Here is a 19,994-nt window from a genome sequence, read left to right on the forward strand (position 1 = left end):
CTGGAGAGATATGGGGAGATGCTGCCGGAATTTCGGTGTACGCATTTAAATTTGAAAATGAAAGCGTTACAATCTATTTGGTCTTGGATGGGCAACTGATTTAGTCAGTTAGATAGACATACTCATTTGTAATCTAACTTAAACACATCATGTATACGTTACCAGAGATGGCTTCCATGACACCATGCAAGAACTGGATGCGGGCAGGAAGGTTAACTGTTGAATACATGGAAGGTGTTGTAACATTTCTAAAGTACGTGAAACAAAATTCAAATGGGGAAGACTGGCACATCTGTGCCAAGTGCTGTAATATACGTGGGAAGATGACATTAGAAACCATTTCCGAACACTTGATTTTTAATGGCATAGATCAAACGTACACGACGTGGTTTCTCCATGGGGAACAACGTCTTGAAACAGGTGCGAGTACATTTGTCGATAATCGTAATGAAGATGTGTTGCCCAGAATGGTCGATTTGGTGAATGATGCTTTCGGTCGTTTTCAACCCATTGAGTTAGATGCATGTATGGATGAGGTTAATAATGGAGATGATATTGAAGCTCATGATGAATTAGGCGATAAGGCTCGGTATAGGAAGTTAATGGAGGATGCAAAACAACCCCTATATCCATCGTGTAAACCGGAGCATACAAAGTTGTCTGTGACAGTGGAGTTGCTGAGTATGAAGGCTAGGTTTCGTTGGTCAGACAATAGCTTTACAGAGTTACTAAACTTGCTCAAGAAAATTTTGCCCAACGAGAACTCTTTGCCAGATAGTACTTATAATGCAAAGAGGCTGATCAGTTCATTGGGTATGAACTATGAGACAATACATGCATGCCCTAACGATTGTATTTTGTACTGGAAGGACCATGTTGATAAGCAGTGTTGTCCAAAATGTGGAGAAAGCAGATGGAAATTTAATAGTGTTGTAAGGTCAACCGCCACACATGTACCTCGTAAGGTGCTAAGGTACTTCCCATTAACGCCGAGGTTAAAAAGACTCTACACTATACCAGAGATTGCAGAGAATATGATATGGCATTCAAAGTCGGCTCAAGATGATATTTGCATGCGTCATCCAGTGGATTCGTCTATGTGGAAGATTGTGAATGAAAAGTATGCTAATTTTACTGCGGAGCCACGTAACGTTCGTTTAGGACTTGCAACGGATGGATTCAATCCTTTTGGGAATATGAGCAACTCATATAGTTGCTGGCCTGTTATGATTGTTACGTAAATCTCCCGCCTCATTTATGCATGCGGAAGGAGTTTACCATGTTAACACTTTTGATCCCTGGAAAAAAAGGTCCAGGACATGACATTGACGTTTACTTGCAACCGTTGATTGCAGAGTTGCTTGAATTGTAGGAAGGATCTGTGACATATGACTCGCACAGTAAGAATATGTTCACAATGATGGCAATTTTACTATGGGCAATACATGATTTTCCAGCATATGGACATCTTTCTAGTTGTAGGACAGGAGGAAAGTACGCATGCCCTATTTGTAGTGAGGAGACAGAATCGGTTTGGCTTGAACATGGAAAGAAGTTTGCATATATGGGACATAGAAGATTCCTGCCATCAGGTCATAACTTTAGGACTGATAGAACCAGATTCAATGAGAAAGAGGAAAAAAGAAAGGCTCCAAAGCGTATGAAAGGTTCAGATGTACTACGTAAAATGAATAATATTGAAACTGTTTTCAGAAAGCAAGTGGGAAAGACTAAGGAAAAGTCTAAGAATGACCCGAACAACATTACTGCCTGGACAAAGAGATCAATCCTTTTTGACTTGCCATACTAGGAGCATTTGCCCATTCGTCACAATCTGGATGTGATGCATGTTGAGAAAAATGTCACCGAGAACCTCATTGCAACAATCATGGATACAAAAGATAAGACTAAGGATGATTTACAAGCCCGTCAGGATCTTCAGGCTATGAAGATAAGAAAGTCTATGTGACCTGAAGAAAGAAACGGCAGGTTATTCTTACCCAAAGCTCCTTTCACGTTGTCCACATCTGAAAGAAACATGTTTTGTCTGACACTGAGCAATTTGAAAGTCCCAAGAGGATATTGTGCAAACTGGACACATCGTGTCAATTTAGAGGATTGTCAGCTAAAGGCCCTCAAGTCACATGATTATCACATTGTGATGCAGCAATTGCTACCAGTTTTGTTGATGCACTCGTTTTTAGGAAAGAAGAAGACATTGCGCACTGCCATTTGTGAAATGTCAAGATTCTCCAACGTCATATGTTCAAAAGTTATTAATCGTGAAGAGCTTCAAAATATGAAAAAAAAATAGTGGAAACATTATGTGTATTCGAAAATTATTTTCCCCCATCTTTTTTTGTTCCTATGACACACCTAATGGTGCACTTAGCAGAGGAAGCACAACTTTGTGGACCTGTCAGATATCGGTGGATGTATCCTTTTGAGAGGTAACATTAATTATTAGAATTTATCAACTTTCTTTTTCCATTTTTTTAAAAATTTATATCCATATCTGATTTTAATGTGTATAGGATGATGAGAACATACAAAAAGTATGTGATGAATCAAACTTATCCAGAGGGTAGTATTGCTGAACGCTACATACTGGAAGAGTCCATGATGTACTGCATGGACTACATGCCTGATAAGATGTTAGGAAGCCATAAGAGAGTGAAAAAGATATTCTATGATGAGGGTGATGATAATGTCAATAATTTTCAAATCGATAAAAAAGGAAAAAGTTATCTTCTTACTAATGTGCAATATCAACAAGCACGCAGATGGGTATTACAACATCACGCTGAAAATGCTCAATGGCTGGGGTAAGTTGACAAAAGTCTATGTTTCTATCCTTAATGTTTTTAAATTGTACCATGTAAAGTAAAAAGTTTAATTCATATATTATATTATATGTGAATTGTAGGAAGTACAATGAATACATTCATGGCCAAACACGTAAGGGACAAAACAGGAGGGGCAATCCGTCGGTACAAAAAGAAGTAGACTACAATGCTTGGTTAAGGGAACAATTAGAGAATGAAGAAATGTCACAATTTAAGAGAATCGCTACTGGTCCTAGCTACGATGCCACATCATACAGTACATACTCAGTAAATGGATATGTTTTTTGCACATCAGACTCTGAAAAAAACTTGACAACACAAAATAGCGGAGTCTCTATGAAAGCCTTAACTATGTTCAGGGCGAGTGCCAGGGATAAGAACTTGGTAGAACAGGAAGCCACCTACTATGGTATCATTAGACAAATTCTTGAATTAAACTACTTCACCTTTAAGATAACATTATTCTACTGTGATTGGGTGCATATCGAAGATACTTCAAATGGATGTTATGTAGATCCTGAAACAAATCTGATATTTGTTAACCTAGGAAGGTTTAGAAGGAATATCAAGGAAGAGGATGAGCCATTTATACATGCATCTCAGGCGGCTCAAGTCTTCTATTGCAAGGATCCGACAAGAGATGACTGGCATTCGAAGCGACTAACAAAAGATGCATATGCATTTGAGGATCCGCTAGTGTTTGAGGCCAGGTTGACTGCAGGTTCATTGAGCCCTTCCTTAATAGATGATTTGTATGACCCAACTAGTGAAGATATACAAGAAGGGTCATATGTAGAAATTGTATCAAGTAACCCACGTATTCAGAAGCGAAAAAGAAACTGATCAAGTTTCATATCAAGTTGAAATAAATTTAACTACTTTTACTATATTAGATTATTTTCCTTTTCATTTTTTCTAAATTTAGTAAAAACTTATGCATGTGTATAGTGTCATCTCTTTATTATGTATAGCAACATATTAAATGACTAATAATCTTAATTTTTTTTTTAGGAATTATGTCGTATGTAGGGCCTTCTAGTTCTGCTCCAGGAAGCACCACAAAGATAAAAGTTTCAATTAGTCCAGTTGGAGAGATTATTGGAGATAACAAAAATCAATTCACCTCATTTCTAAGAAATGTGGTCAGGACTCATTGTCCAATTGCATACAAAGACTGGCGGCTTGTGCCAAATACCATCAAGGATAATGTTTGGTCAACTGTTTTGGTAAGCATTTAAATACATGAATTTTACTTTCTAATGTTTATAATATAATTGTTGTTGACTAATTGCCCTATTTAATGAAATATGTAGGCCAAATATGATGTTGACGACAGTGACAGCTGTAAAACTGCCATAATTAAGTGTGCTAATGATATGTGGAAGGACTGGAAGAACCGATTACGAGGAACTGTCCTGGATATGTATGATAATGATGGAGACAGGAAAAAAAATTGCCCTAATGGCGTAAAGCTAGAAGATTGGGTCAAATTCGTTGATTACGAATCTACAGAAGAGGCAAAGTCTCGTCGTGGAAAGGGAAAGGAATCCAGAAGTGAAATGAAGTTCCCTCACACGACTGGGCGACGGGGATCTGCTAGGACGGCATAGTTGATTGTAAGTTTTTAATATAACTTTAATTTCTTTTAATCCAATTTAAGAATACAGAATAATTAACATGATTTCTCATTATAAATTACAGCAACAAAAAAATTCAGATACTCAAATCACGAGAACTGAATTGTTTCTGGCAACTCATACTAGATCCGATGGGTCTCTCCCTTCACAGGAGCTGAGCATCACAACGGAAAAAATAAAAGACATAGTTGCCAATGACCCGGCTTGTATACATAATGATTTAAATCACGACCCGGTTGCACATGTTTTTCATTCATTCTCTTCACTTTGACATATTTAGCTTTCTGAACATTTTTTGTTACTAATATACATGCATTACTAATAATGGTTGATTATCATTTAGGTTTGTGGTCTTGATAAAAGAGGACGTGTAAGGGAGTTGGGTCATATTGCAAAAACTACCATTATTGCTTCAACCCCTTACATTAATGAAATTAGAGAAGGAAAGGGTGAAATTGCTGAGGTTAAAGCATCGATAATTGTATTAAAAGAGCAAATGGAAAATAAGATCAACGAGTGCAAGGACATGATATTGACCATTGGAGAACGTTTGCTAGAAGTTCAGAATCAAATAAATACTCTAGTTCAACCAATGCAATGCTCTCCAGGCACTGCTGGTTCTCAGGTATTTTAACAATAAAAGAATAATGTACAATTATTATTTTATCCATGAAAATAATAAAAATTATTTCTTGTAGGCATTTTTTCGATCTGGCGATACCTCACGTCATCGTGATGAGTCAGCTCCACCTCCACCTCCACTTCTACGGGTGGAACAAATCTGTCATTTGACAGATATTTGTAGTTGAGTTGTTGCACGTGGGCGTCTGATTAGAGATAATGCAGGCATCCCTCCAGATTGCATCAAAGTTATATTGGATGTTGTTGAAGTTCCCAGTGCGAATGTGTTTGGTGACATTGAGAAGACGTTAGCCGATTGCGACGTGGGTGCTGTTCTCGTTTGGCCTAGAGTGCTGACGAAAACATAGATATTAAAGGAGTTTACTTAAAACTTTTCCTAAGTCAAGAACATATTTTTGTAATTTGGTCATGACATATGGATTGTGTTTGAGGTTATTTTGGATATTATTTGACTAAATCTTTATCTTGAATTATTGAGTAGTTTTGCTTGACTAATCTAGTGATTTGTTTCAGCTTTTCATCTTCTTATGCGTGACAGAAGGTACACATATTTCTATTATGATTTATTTTAATTTTTTCTTTGCTTATGCGTAAAATGTTCTGATTTAAATATTAAGAACTACGTAGTGGCTTGATCCCAATCTTCCAAACATTGGGTACGTAGGCAGCCGTTCATACTAGACCGTATCGGTGCAGCCACAATTTTTTTTTTCCCTTCTCGTAGTGTGGATGCATTTTCGTCGGGACTACTTGGCAATAAGAGCGAGGTGGATGTAAGTTCTCGAAACCTTTAATTAATCTCAAATCATTTATATCTTTATCGCTTCATTTATATGTTGTCGTTAGGGTCAACTTATAACTCCTCAGAACCCGCTCTGCCGTAAGACATTACGGTGCATAACGGTTCCCATTAGGTTAAGTTGCAAATTATTATTAAGAGTTGGTTGGGTATATTTTATTTTTTGTAAATGTTGTTTATAGTTTGATGGATGATGAATGTATTTGTGAATGTAAATGAAAAAAAAAACTTATTATATGTATATATATATATATATATATACATATATATATATATATATATATATATATATATATATATATATGTTATCAATGGAGGATGCCTTGTTTAGGGGGACATGAAATTTTGTAGCTTATAGTATGGTGCCCCAATATTGGTTGGATGTTACTAGTATGTAGTAGATAATACTAGGATCAATACTAAACATTTTGTTTTGAGTGGAAGACTGAGTAAAAGAACTTGGAAGATGTACTTTTTATGCCTTTCAGCTTCAAATTGGATACCTTTTGAATAAACCAAACATCCATTCACTACTAGTTTTCCAACTTCAGATTCATACTTTGGAATTCAGATTTAACAAATACCAACCTGGCATGTTTTGGTAGGAAATGAATAGATAGTTTAATGTTTATTTTTTCTTCTTTTAATGCGATTTGTGTGATAGACGGTTGCAAGTGTTCGGTTTATGTGATTGAATTTGCTATTTTTTTCCTTATTTTTTCATTCCAAAGTTATCTAGGATTTTTTAAGTCTAATATCATCCCTTGCACTTGCATTAAGCACTTCTGTGGGCATTTTCAAGTTTTGTATCTTTTACAGCATACATGGCTGACTCCAATGGTGATGGTTATGGCAAAACTGAAGATGTTAATGCAATTGACAATCATGGTTTTTTTTTTCCCCAACTTGACAGTCATTGAAATCAACTGATTTAGGTGAGATTTTACAAGGACATTGGTAATGAACTGCACATGCATTGGATTCTTTTCTTTAGTTTGATCTCCAAATTCTTGCATTTTACTACTAACAGTATTTGTTTTAGTTGCAATGCATGTTTGGGGATCTACTTATCTTTTCTTCTTTTCCATTACACCTAGAGCTCTTCCTTAGCTCTGGAATTGTTTGCCTCTCTATTTATTCATTGGTTGCTAGGATCTTTGGCATGAATCTCTCATATACATGGAATCTAAACCATGGATATCTATTTAAATGGGTACATTTTCTCCTTTTTTTTTCCCTTTCAAATAGACAATATGTGCTTGACCAAACACATGATATTTTCGTATACAAATCAAGTTTCTTCATGTGGTCCCAAACAGTCAACATGCATGTGGGACCAGCCTGAATTATGGGCCAGGGCATCTATACATATAGGGTTCATCTGATGCAAGGATTGTGCTGATTTTTGCACAAGGTGCTCCTCATGGTAGGCCCACCTTTTGGACAAGTTGGATGTTGCATGCATGACAGGTTAGAAGTTATCCATTGGCTGAACAATAACCTACGGTCCAACTTAGCTGAACTTGATGCATTATCCCTGCTCATAAAAGAGTTCGAATTGTTGGGAAATAGGAATTTCCCAGTTCCTACACTTTCCTTTGGTCATGTCGTTAGACACTAGGGCATTAAATGCAGATTGCCTTGCACTGTTGTGTATTGATTCCAACATCTAAAGATCCTTTCAAACTGTATTGTACTCTCCCAGTGAATGCTATGAAGTTAAGAAATGCTCTTACCTGAACCTCTAATGGCTAGGATGAATTCTAATCTTTTATTTTGTTAATTGGTTTTAGTTGATTAAACTCTTCACATTTCATGGATTTGAGCTGGTTATTTGTAATATATGAAGGGTTGACTAAACTAATCTTTTCTTGGATTGAATCTGGTTGTTTGTAATATATGTAGGAAGGGCTCAAAAGAAGGTTGAACAAGAGCAGATACTAAGTAGCCAATTCAAGGCAAGGCATAGCCAACAGCTGAAGTTCTGGATAATTTCTTTTGTACAGGTCCTAGTTTAAGAGGGGGAAATGTTTAGTTAGTAGAGTAAGTCAATTTTTGTTGGAGTGGGCCACTTGGGTCATTTCCTCTTTTATTGAATTGAGTTGTTACCAATTTTGTGAATATGATTCTTATCAAACAGTAGTGTGAATTATTTTTTGAATGACTATCAGGTGCAAGATTAAAAAAATAATAATAATAATTTATCAATATTTTGATTTATTTACAGATATTTTAGCGACGGACCAAATCCGTCGCTAATTTGTGAACATTAACAACCAACGACGGATTTGAGGTCCGTCGCTTACTCATATTAGCGACGGACCTTATCCGTCGCTAATTTCCGACCGTTGAACGTCAACGACGGATTGAGGTCCGTCGCTAATTTCTGACCGTTGAAAATCAACGACGGATTTGAGGTCCGTCGCTTACTCATATTAGCGACGGATCTTATCCGTCGCTAATATTTTAAGTAACAACAGATTTTTTGAATTTTACCAACGGATTTTTTATTTTTTACGACGGATCTTATCCATCGCTATGAAACGACAGACGTTATCCGTCACATATTAAACGATGGATTTTATCCATCGAACAAAAAAAACGACCCAGTAAACAGCGACGGACCCAGCGACGGTCGAAATCCGTCGTTTATTTGGTTTTACGACGGATTTCGTCCGTCGCAAATTGGCGATTTTGGTGTAGTGTGTGGCTAACAGTGGAGTGTGAACCTGCGGTGGTGTGTACCAACAAGCTAACCAAAAGGATAAAAAGAAGAAGAGAGGCTTGAACATCGATTACATCGAGGAAGTAGCCCTCACATCATACTTCCATTCACTTCAAGTCCTGTTTGGAAGTAACATAATTGCAATTTGAAGTGTGGTTTATAAGCTGGTCATTTCCATTTTATAGAAGTAATGTGATTCATTTGTATATTGCATCCACACACATTCTCAATTGGAAACATTAGCATCTTAAAATTTTACTATAAACATGTTCATGCGTTTAGTTCTAAATGATCATGTCTTATACCATGCTTGTGCTGACATGTCGTAACGAATTGTACTGGTTTTCAGTTTGTACAAGTGGGACCCAATTGTGTGATCCAAATATTTGATACGGACGGTCCTAATGGCACTATTTAATTTACGGATGGTTCTAATGCCACTAGAGATGATTTAGGCAATCCCTCGTCTTTTTTCAAATGGAAAACATGAGCCCCACCTATTCCAGACAAGGACACGCATTATACAACTACCATCATTTCCACCACTGGAAAGAGGGGACCGTTTGTACCATCAGGTAGGAGTGTTGACTTGTACATACACCGTTCATCTAATGTCTGCATTATGTTTACTGTCGAAACCGAAAATAAAGCTAATCTAAAACTCAAGTAAGCCACATCATATGTAACAATATATGTAAAATCATAATTAAAATCTCTAAATTCACTTAATGCGGTCCACCTAAACTTCAAATCGGGCTATTGAGTTTTGGGGTGAACGTGATACGGATGGTGTTGCCGGCAGGTCAACACCTCCTACCTGCCCGTATAAGTGGTCTCATCCCCCCTTTCCATTGGTAAAAGCGATGGCACGAGTACAATATGTCCTCATGTGGAATAGGTGGGTCACACCTTTTCCATCGATGATGATGAATGAGGAATCACATGAATCATCTTTTAGTGAGGTCTTAGTTGTGGTTTTGCATTTTCTCTATGGTGTGGCCCTCTAAGTTTTGAAATTGTCTAATTTTTAGAGATTTTTTGTACCATGGGACACGTTAGATTAATTAGTTGAGTGTTAGGAGTTTCATCACCTGGTCAAGGGTTAGAGAGCCATAGGGGGTGAAATCCCACTACCGCGTGTGTGTGGCAGTGTGTGTACGTGTGTAAAAAAAAAATTAAAAAAAAATAGAGTATTACATGAGCCCTACAAACAAAATTGACAATGAAAGTTTTCATCTTGACTTTTCATGTGGTGTGGTCTACCTAAGTTTTAGATGAGCTTGATTTGAAGTAAGGGTCTAGAGTGTCATTGAACTATATCAAAGGGAATTGTGTATATTCATGATTAAAACCTCTAAATTCACATGGTGTGGCCTTCCTTGATTTTGGAATAGTTTAATTTTTTGGGCTTTGTATTGATGAGGCACCTCATATTAATTTATTAGATTTTGCATGAGCCTGACAAACAATTTAATTGTAAAAGGTTTTAACAGTGAAAGTTACCGTCATAACCATTAACGCAGTGTAGTCCACTTGAGTTTTAGATAAGCTTGAATTTTGGACTCTACACCCAAAACTTAAGTCGGCCATATTATAGGAAATAGTGCGAAATCATTATTGAAACTTCTGAATTCATGTAGTATGGCCCACCTGAATTTTTTAATAGCCCAATTTCATTCGAGCACTACAAAAGGCATGGAAGGTTTTAGCAGTGAAAATATACTTCGGAACTGTTTCTATGGTGTGGCTCACTTTTATTTTGGATGAGCCTGATTTTTGGGTCCCTTTGAAAATGGTGGTAAGTCATTATTAAAAACTCAGAGTTCACGTGTGTGGCTCACCTGGGCAGTGTAATTACACAGCCTCAATTTTGGGGCATCATTTTGGAAGTTATATACACACCTCAGTAGGCCTGCAAATAATGGGAAAGGTTTCAACGGGAAGAGTTCTCACGGCACGACATGGATTGACTTTTGACACGGTTGAAGGGATTTGATTGGACCATGTATTATTGTCATAGAAGGGTTCATACAAAGCATGTTTGAAAAGTTGCTTGGTGAATAGCCTGCCTTATCTACAATAGCCGTACATGACCCAATCAAATACTACTATATCAAGTCATTAGAATCTGCTTACCAACTTCAACAGTCTACCATATTTTTTCAGAGGGGTTATGGGCCCACATTGATGTATGTGTTGTATATTACATCACCCATTGGTTTTGCCAACCACTTTAGGTCCTGTTTGGCTGGGCGGATTGAAAGGGATTAGGAGGGATGGGATGAATTTTAAGGTAATGATGGTGGTGTCAGTGGATTGATTTGAGATCCATGGGATTGCTATATCCCAAGACAAGTTGCGGAGGTCTGTTTGGGTTGTTTGCAATATCCCGGGATGACGGGAGTGAAGGTGTTTGGATGGGGCATGGGATTAGACTAATCCATTGGGGCAAAACTGCCCTGCCCTTCAAAATCAAAGACACTTTAGATCTCAATATAAAAATCCTCAGCTTGCAACAACTATGAACTTTGTTACATTTCCTCCATCAGAAAAAAAAAACAAAAACAAAAAGATGGAGCGGTTTTTCTCATTAGAGGTTGTGTTTTTTTATATTTTGACGCAGAAACAAAACACCTCAAATCCCCTTATTTTTCTGCTCTATTAGCTGAGAAAAACTAGAAACCAAGAATTATATATATATATATATATATATATATATATATATGAAATTTGAAGCTTTCTCTTTCTTATTTATTTATTTATTTATTTATTTTTTAATACAGAAGATTCTCAACTTTAGGCCTTAAATGGTAGAATCGGTGACTCTTTTCCTCCTTTAATCCAAAAAATGAAGCCGAAAAAGCATCGGCGGCTGCAATTTCCTGAACTCCAAAGCGATGTGGGTCTAAAGAAAGAAAAGGAAAAGAGGTAAAGGTGAGGAAAGGATTTTGATTTTTAGATAGGGGGATTAGGAGGGATTTCGCAATCCCTCCATATCCCCCTCATATCTGGATGATGGAACCGGCATGACTGAAATCCATCACCGTCCAAACAGGCAAAGGATGGGATTAGAAGGGATTTTATGATCCCATCCCTCCTAATCCCACTCAATCCACCCGGCCAAATAAGCCCTTAGTGTATGCATCCAAAAATGAAGTAGATCCAAATCTCAAGTGGACCACGCCACAAGAAACAATGGCAATTGAAAGGCCACTATTAAAAACTTCCTAAGGCAGGTAATAATGTTTCTTTGTCATCCAACTTATCCATAAGGTCATGCAAACTTGAATGAAGGGAAAACACAAATGCCAGCTTGATTCAAAACTTTTGTGGCCCACGAGCATTTAATTACAACAATTTCTTGTGGTATAGTCCACCTGAGATTTGAATCTGCTTTATTTTTGGACCCATGCAGTAAAATAATCTAGTAAAATGAATGGAAGATGTGGATATACAGTACACATATCAAGGTATGGTGACGACCAAACGCGGTATTAACCCGGCTGACCGAATCCACTCCCCTGATTCTTTGGGTCGGTAGGATCAGGAGGGACGCGGATTAGGTGGTGTCGCCCGCACCACCCTCATACGGGGTGTGGTTATGTGTTGGGTGCTGTGTGGCCATCTTGAAGTATGTATTCTAAATCCATGCTGTTCATCCACTTTTCCAGCTCATTTTAAGGCATAGACCCAAAATTTAAACTGATTCAAAGCTCAAATGGACCACACCACAAGAAAAAGTGAGAGTAATGAAACCCACCATTGAAACCTTCCTAGGGCACACCATAATGTAAATTTTCCATCTAAACGGTTGATAAGGTCGCATAGAATGGATGAAGGGAAAACACTAATATTAGATTCAACTAAAACTTTTATGGCCTTGAAGAAGTTTTTAATGGTTTGCGTTACACCGACACTGTTTGATGTGGTATGGTTTACTCGTGCTTTGGCTCTTCTTCATTTTTGGGGTTATACTGTAAAATAAGTTTGCAAAACAGATGGACGGCATGGATATAAATAACATGCATCAAGGTGGGGCCTACAGTGCCAAACACATCACCAAACCACTTCAAGGGTGGTGTGGGAAACACCACCTGATCTGTGCCCGGTAAGTGAGGCTACTGTCACTGCAGTTTGGATAGGCCTGACTTTCTAGGACCACTGAAAAAATACTCCATGGATCCTCATCTCTACAGTGATCAGAACCATCCATCTAGTAGGCCTTGCATAGATGGGTCACGGCTCAAAGAATAAACAGATCAGGTCTTAATGGCCTGGCTTGATAAATGTACCTTATTGGTGGACCACTGCCCACTTTTTTTCCAACGTCCAATTGATTCCATTGGCCTTGGCCCATCTACGAATCGACGACCAGGATTTCTTTTAAAGAAATAGATAGTTTCCAATCCTAGGGTGGTGATGGAGCATATACATTGTGGACATCTAAATGCAAAGGATAAAATCATGCAAATGCTTCCGTAAGTCTTCAAAAATTTCACCCACTACAATCCCAGAGTATGAACCTAGACTTTCTGACCAAAGACGACTTTCAATGGTAGGATAGAAATATCTATTTCACAAAAATAACTGATGTGACTTGTCTAGGAGATCGTCATTTAAGGGCATCTCCTGTCTTTTGTTGTAGGTGAGTTTTAGGGCATGATGGATTTGTCTACTACCCTAGTAATAATAATAATAATAATAAAGTGTCCAACATCACTATTTTACTATTGCCCACTAAAATAGAAAAATTCTAGTCAAATATAATATTTTATAGACAATGCACCAAACACGGAAATCAATGAATATTATTGGCAGAGGAGTATAAAAATATACAATCGTTGCACATTTTCTTTACATTACCATGATAAGTGATAAAATAAATGGGCTATTGGCCTCATTTCAGCTCGGAGGTGAATTTCATGGGAGGTGTATTTCCTATAATAATAGGTGAGAGAGCCCTTGTGGCGAAATGTATCATGGAACTTCTATTTAGCATTTACTCTGTAAATTACTTGTGCCAAAATATTATGCCAATGCAAAAGTCAAAGTTCGCAACACCACCATGAATAGGGGATGAGAACTCCAACTATTAAAACCTTCTGGGACAGACAGTGATGTTTCTATAATATCCCACCCATTCATTAGAGTGTCTCACTACGATGAAGGGCAAAACAAAATATCAGCTTAATCCAAAACTTTAGTGTGCCTTAAGAAGGTTTCTATGGTAGGTGTCCTGTATTCCTATTGCCTCTATGGTGTGGTTCACTTGAGTTTTGTATCACATCATAAATTTACCTTAAACAAATGATGGACGGAGTGGATGTAACATGCACATCTTGGTGCGCCCATTATTATTATTATTATTACTTGTGATAACTGTCATTTGCCCAATTACATTACATGATTGAAAATTACAATATGCATATCATGTCCAAAAGAATATTGTGCCCTTCTGGTGTCATAATGTCTATACTTGATTCAACCATACCAAATCCAACACATAGCGACGCCACTGTACAGGAGATCAAGACAAGATGCTCACAGCTAATGTGATCGCCGTGAGAAGATCCTAAGACACAAGGAAATTTATCGCCATGAGACATGTGTTAACATATATGTGTAAAAGCTCTTAAAAGACATGCGGCAAAATAAGAGAGGCTATAGGCTCTGTAATGGCCTAAAGAGGACGTTCTCAAAGTTGTTTTATCTGACAACGCTTTTTCTTGTGACATATGATAGAATATAACTACATATACGTGAAGCTATAAGTGAAATTCTTTAAAACCTATGATTACCTAAGGCGGTGGTCCAAAAGTAAGTTGATTATGCAAAGATCATAGACATCTCTCGAGATATAAATAAAATCAATCAATCTTGCCAAACGATTGACCAATTAGAAAAAGATCTTGAAGACTCGTCTTTAGAAGTACAATATAAAATTTCATTGATTGAATACCACGGCTATGTGTAGAAGCTTGGCGGAGGTATAAAATGAATGATTATGTCTTAAATGAAGGTGATTAGAACCAATAAAAGTTTACCAAGTAAGACTTAATTGCTTACTTAAATTAATATTTCAATTAAATAAAGAAAAATAATTTAACACTAAGACTTACAAGCTAATAGTAGGTTCAATCATATAAACTACTAAAGATATGCCAATTATGCAACTAGTCTATAATTTATAGTGAGCTTATGTGTACATTACAAGTTAAGTGTCTAACAAACAATTTAATTCAAGAATTCATATAATTTACCTAATCAAACACATAAGCATGAATAAGAATTTACACAATTCATAATACTAAACGTAAGCATGTATAGCGGTTTAAGTTCCCTACTCCACTCTCGGTGGACGTACTCTCTTTGTGTATACCAGTATTCACTATTAGAGGTTTTAAATCAGGTTCACCTCTAACATATACAAGTGTACACTTCCACCAGAAGCCTACACAAGAACTTACCCATGTACTCACTTATGTCGGTGGCCTACACGAAAGCTTACCACATACACACCCATATTAGTGGTCTACATAAATACTTACACACGTACTAACCCGTGTAGCTGGTGATTCAATCCTACACAAGAACCTACGCGAATTGGGTTACAAATTCTACACTCGATCCTACATAAAGAAGAAGTATGTGAATTCTTACAATTTGATAATTTATCAAATTAATATCATTTTGTAACGCCTTCTCAAGTTACTCGATCGATGCTTTTCCATTCTGTGATCAACTCTCATTGTTCTTCCACGATCATTGATGCCGATGCTTACAATGCTTTAACTCTAAAATCAACACCTTACATACAATGCTCCATTGAGGTGACTAAGATGATGGGAGGATGATGAAATCTCATACAATTAATGAAAGGTTGTAATCCTACAAGATTCACTTAAATAGATCTTCTAGAAGATTTAGAGAAAGGATATACTAATAAGATTTGATTTAATCTTTAGAAAATAGGGTTCAAGTTTATCTTTAAGGTAAAAGTTAGAATCCTTGTTAAAGTATTAATCTTAATGAAGATGACTTAAAACTCATTGGTTTAAAGTCTTAGGATGAGGGATATGAACAAGGAATCACCTATGCTTCTATTGTATCAAAAACACATCATATTGTCTAAGAATTGAATACCATTTTATAAGAAATCAATTTACAACAACTATAAAATGACTAATAAACAGATATGCTGATCCGATTGAAAGACGCTTTGATGGGATCGAAGGTCCTTTGATAGGATCAAACAGTTCGTCGATCCGTTGAGAAAATTTAGGAATTAATCTGTTAGATTGCCAGACTGATTCTTTGATTGAATCAACTGGTCCTTTGATTCCATCGAGTTAATGGATCTCTGTAGTCAAGTTGGCAAAGGAGATCTGAAAATCATTTGATCATGTAACCTTCAAAGATCCCTTTGGCCCGGTCGGAAAAATTTGAAAACGATTTCATCTAATAAACTTTGAAGATCTCTTTGGCCATCCTAAAAAGATCAAAAAACGATTTCATACCATAACCTTCAAAGATCCTATATCGTTAAGGATTCTAGACTAGCAAGGAGATTCGGAAGGATTTGCCGCCTCCCGAGTTATATTAGAAGCATATGCAAGGAAGAGCTCATGGGCCATGCCCAAACAATCTTTCTACACAGCGCAAAATTGCTTATCCTAGTTTAGCTTTAGATCTCTCCACTTCTGTGTTAGCCATGCTACAAAACACCTAGAGCTCAAGTTAGTTTAGATAGCTACTTTCTAGTAACATCATTGTAGTATGCATATTAGTATAAATATTCGCAACCTAGAGTCATAAGATCTCCGATCAACTGAGTCCTTACTTGGAAGATTACACACTGGTCACATTTTACTGACACCCACATCGATTGTTTGTTCATGCAGGTGATCATAGATATTTATCTTTTATTTATTTCTCTACTTATTTGTTCATCTGTTAATTATACTGAGCTTTAAATACAAATTAATAAAATTGGCATTATTAGCCTTTAATTTTAATATTTTCCATCCATTGCATTCTTGAGAAATACAAGGCCTACAATTACCGCTGAAAAAAAAAATAAAAAATCTCTAGCTTAAGGCAAAACGTACCCATTCAAAAGAGCTAACCCCTTCCCTTCCAAATCGCTTGATCGTTATAGCAATCAATGACTAGGAAGATGACCAATCCCACGAATATGGTCTTGATAAGTCTATCCCAATGCCCGAGATCACTAACATTCAATCAAACTCGAGTTGAGTTTGACTTTGGCATGCCCGCATTATCTTAACCATACACATTTAACTAAACACATGCCTTATTTGACACATGTGGTCTCGTTTTTAATTGAATAGATAATGGTCGCCATGAGGCACATGTCAACACACATGAATAAAAATAGATGTAACGCATATGGCAAAACAAGAGAGGTCATAGGCTCTATAATGGCTTAAAGAGGATGTTCTCAATCATTAATGTTTTAGCTAGCAATGACTCTTTTCATGAATATGGTAGAATACAAGTGAATACACATGTGAAGCTATAAGAAAAATGCTTTAAAATACACGATTGCTGAAGGTGGTGATAAAAAATGACACATGAAAAAAAATGATTGGCCATGAGCATACGAAAGCAAGTTGATTATGCAAAGATTACAAATACACCTCTCGAGATAGAAATACAATAAGCTACTAGTGTCAGACAATTGGCCAATTTAAGAAAGATCTTCATGACTCATCTTGAATTAGAAGTATAATTGATCACATCTACTAATTTGCCAATTAACCCATACATGATCATGGAGGTCGATTCCAATATAAGCCTTCAATAAACTGCCTTACACTTCTATAAATTCCGCAAATGGTAAAGAGCTCGGGCTCTACGCCACTCCAATATAACAACCACCACACATATTTTTCATCCGCAATGAATACTTATTATTATTCAGTCTAATTAAACTGAATTGATTAGATTTAGTTAGCTTGCCACCCTATGTCCATGGTTACATAATCAGACGTAGGAAAATCTCTAGGTCTTGAATGGATGACCAACATGGTCATTGTACTACATTCCTAGATATTTCGCTCAACCATATAGCCATGAAGTTCGACCAAAGTTATAAAGAGGTCATCATTTAACTACAACTGCCTTACTATGAAGCCTAATCAAGTGATTAACAGATAGTCGTTCCATGACAACCTTACCCACGGAGTGGGGTTCTAAGAAATTAATAGATAATTGTTCCCATGACTATCTTCCCATTAAGTGAGAAGCCGATGCAATGAATATATTGTCATCTCACCAACCTTTTTGAAATGAAGTATGTAGCTAAGTGATAAATGATTGATCGTTTAAATTGCAACCAACTCGCCCATGAAGCTTAACCATGCAGGGTAATGAACAGACTATCGTTTCCAATAATCGTCTCGCCGAAGATCCTAGTTGTGCGACAAATGGACTATTGAAGATCTGCCTGTTGTCAGCAATCTTGCCTCAGAAGCCGATCTTATGCAACGAACGTGCAGTTGCCATAACGATTGCCTAACTATGTGTTGAACACATGACTACCCTCTCCGGGAAACCACAATTGTCTTGCATAACAAAGCCTAGCTATACAACAAACAGATCATTGCTCCCAATGACCATCTTACAACAAAGCAGCTAGGCAAGTATATCAACTTTCGTGCTCGGCAACCTTCTAGCCTATGAAACCTAGTATTTTCCCAAACAACAAACAAATTGTCATTAGTTATCTTTTTATATTTTGTTTTTATTTTCCCTTTCGGCCGATTGTAAATACATTACATTATTAATATCATCAGCTTCGACCTACTTTACTTCTTTTAAATTATATTGTCCAAATATTAAATAGTGTAAGCTATCACACTTTTAATTGAAAGTATCTTTTTTAAAACTAAAAAGAACTTATTAGAAGGATAAACCTTCTTATTTCCCAATTGTTTAATTTTCCGTAATCAGCCGCCGGGTAGATAACCAGCCTTCAACATCCGGTGTTAAAGGTCTGTTTCAGTACACGGGGTCACAACGCGTTTGGTTCGATTTAAGTCGCGTTCGGCTTTGGTACACCTACCTTATACGAACAACTTAATTTAAGCCAAACATAACACATGTTATGCTAAGCGTGTTTTCGTGATTGGAATTGTTGATCTTAGCCCCCACCACGAAGATGATCTATATAGATAGGCGATTGGACCACTCTGCCCATCCACACATTGTGAATTTTTTTGGTTGAATGTGGACCGTTCATTTGAGCTAACCGTTCCTTTGCATGCCACTAATGGGATGGCACCAATTGGATATGGGCTGATCGAAGGTTACAGCCATCAGATCAAACTGCTTATCACAACAGATGCTTGCCACGTGTACCTGCAGATAGCATTTCCCTTATACCAATCCAAAAGCTCCATCTTCAAGGTCCACATAAATGTACCACACGTGCTCATACGCCACATATGTGCGCGGGGATCAAGATCAGGCCAGCCTCGTCAGATCATCGGTTTTCATTTTTTCTGTGAGCCCAAAATCCAAACAGTCCACATGATGCAGTACCCCATGAAACCCCAAGGGCCCAACTTTTATCCTGATCCAAAACTTTGGTGGGCCATGGAAAAACAAAACAATTTCCATCATTGATTTCCATCTCTCTTTTCTATGACTCACTAGAGTTTTGGATCAAGGTGAAAATTGGTGCTAGAGGTTTCAAGGGGTGCTGCGTCACATGGACCGTTCGGATTTTCAGCCCATGACAGGTGTGCAAAGATGTGCAGGTGAGCATGCCTCAGATGGAGAGAGAGATACACGTGAGATTGATGTCTTGTATTTTGTCAACATTTGAAACTTTAGCGAGTGACATGATTATTGTGCTTGGTTTGGTGATCCACTTCTCTGATGGGCCATCATGCTTTCTACTGCCTTTTTTCTATCTTTCCATGAAAAGCAGAACTATACGTTGGCACGGAGTAAAAGGTAAAAGAAGGAAATGAAAGGTGAACAGACTACAAGATTCAATGTCCCACTTTTAACTGAGAAAATTAGATTAAAATATAATAAAAATCATCCAATGTAAGTCATTCATGTTGGAAGATAGGATTGACATAACAATATAAAGTCATATGTACAGCTGTATAGGAGTAGATTTTAGGGGACCAGAATCTTCTACAACACCTGTTTTATGCAATGGTCGTCTAAATTACCTAAGTTCTGCGGAGCCTAACATGTTACACATGTAAATAGGATTTTTGAAAAGTTGTGAAAATTTAAAATTTTAAAAGTCTACATTTAATCATGAAAAGTTCTAATTCTTTGAAATATATGATGAATTTCACCTT

Source organism: Magnolia sinica, chromosome 16 (assembly GCF_029962835.1).
Source record: "Magnolia sinica isolate HGM2019 chromosome 16, MsV1, whole genome shotgun sequence".
In the NCBI taxonomy this organism is placed as follows: domain Eukaryota; kingdom Viridiplantae; phylum Streptophyta; class Magnoliopsida; order Magnoliales; family Magnoliaceae; genus Magnolia; species Magnolia sinica.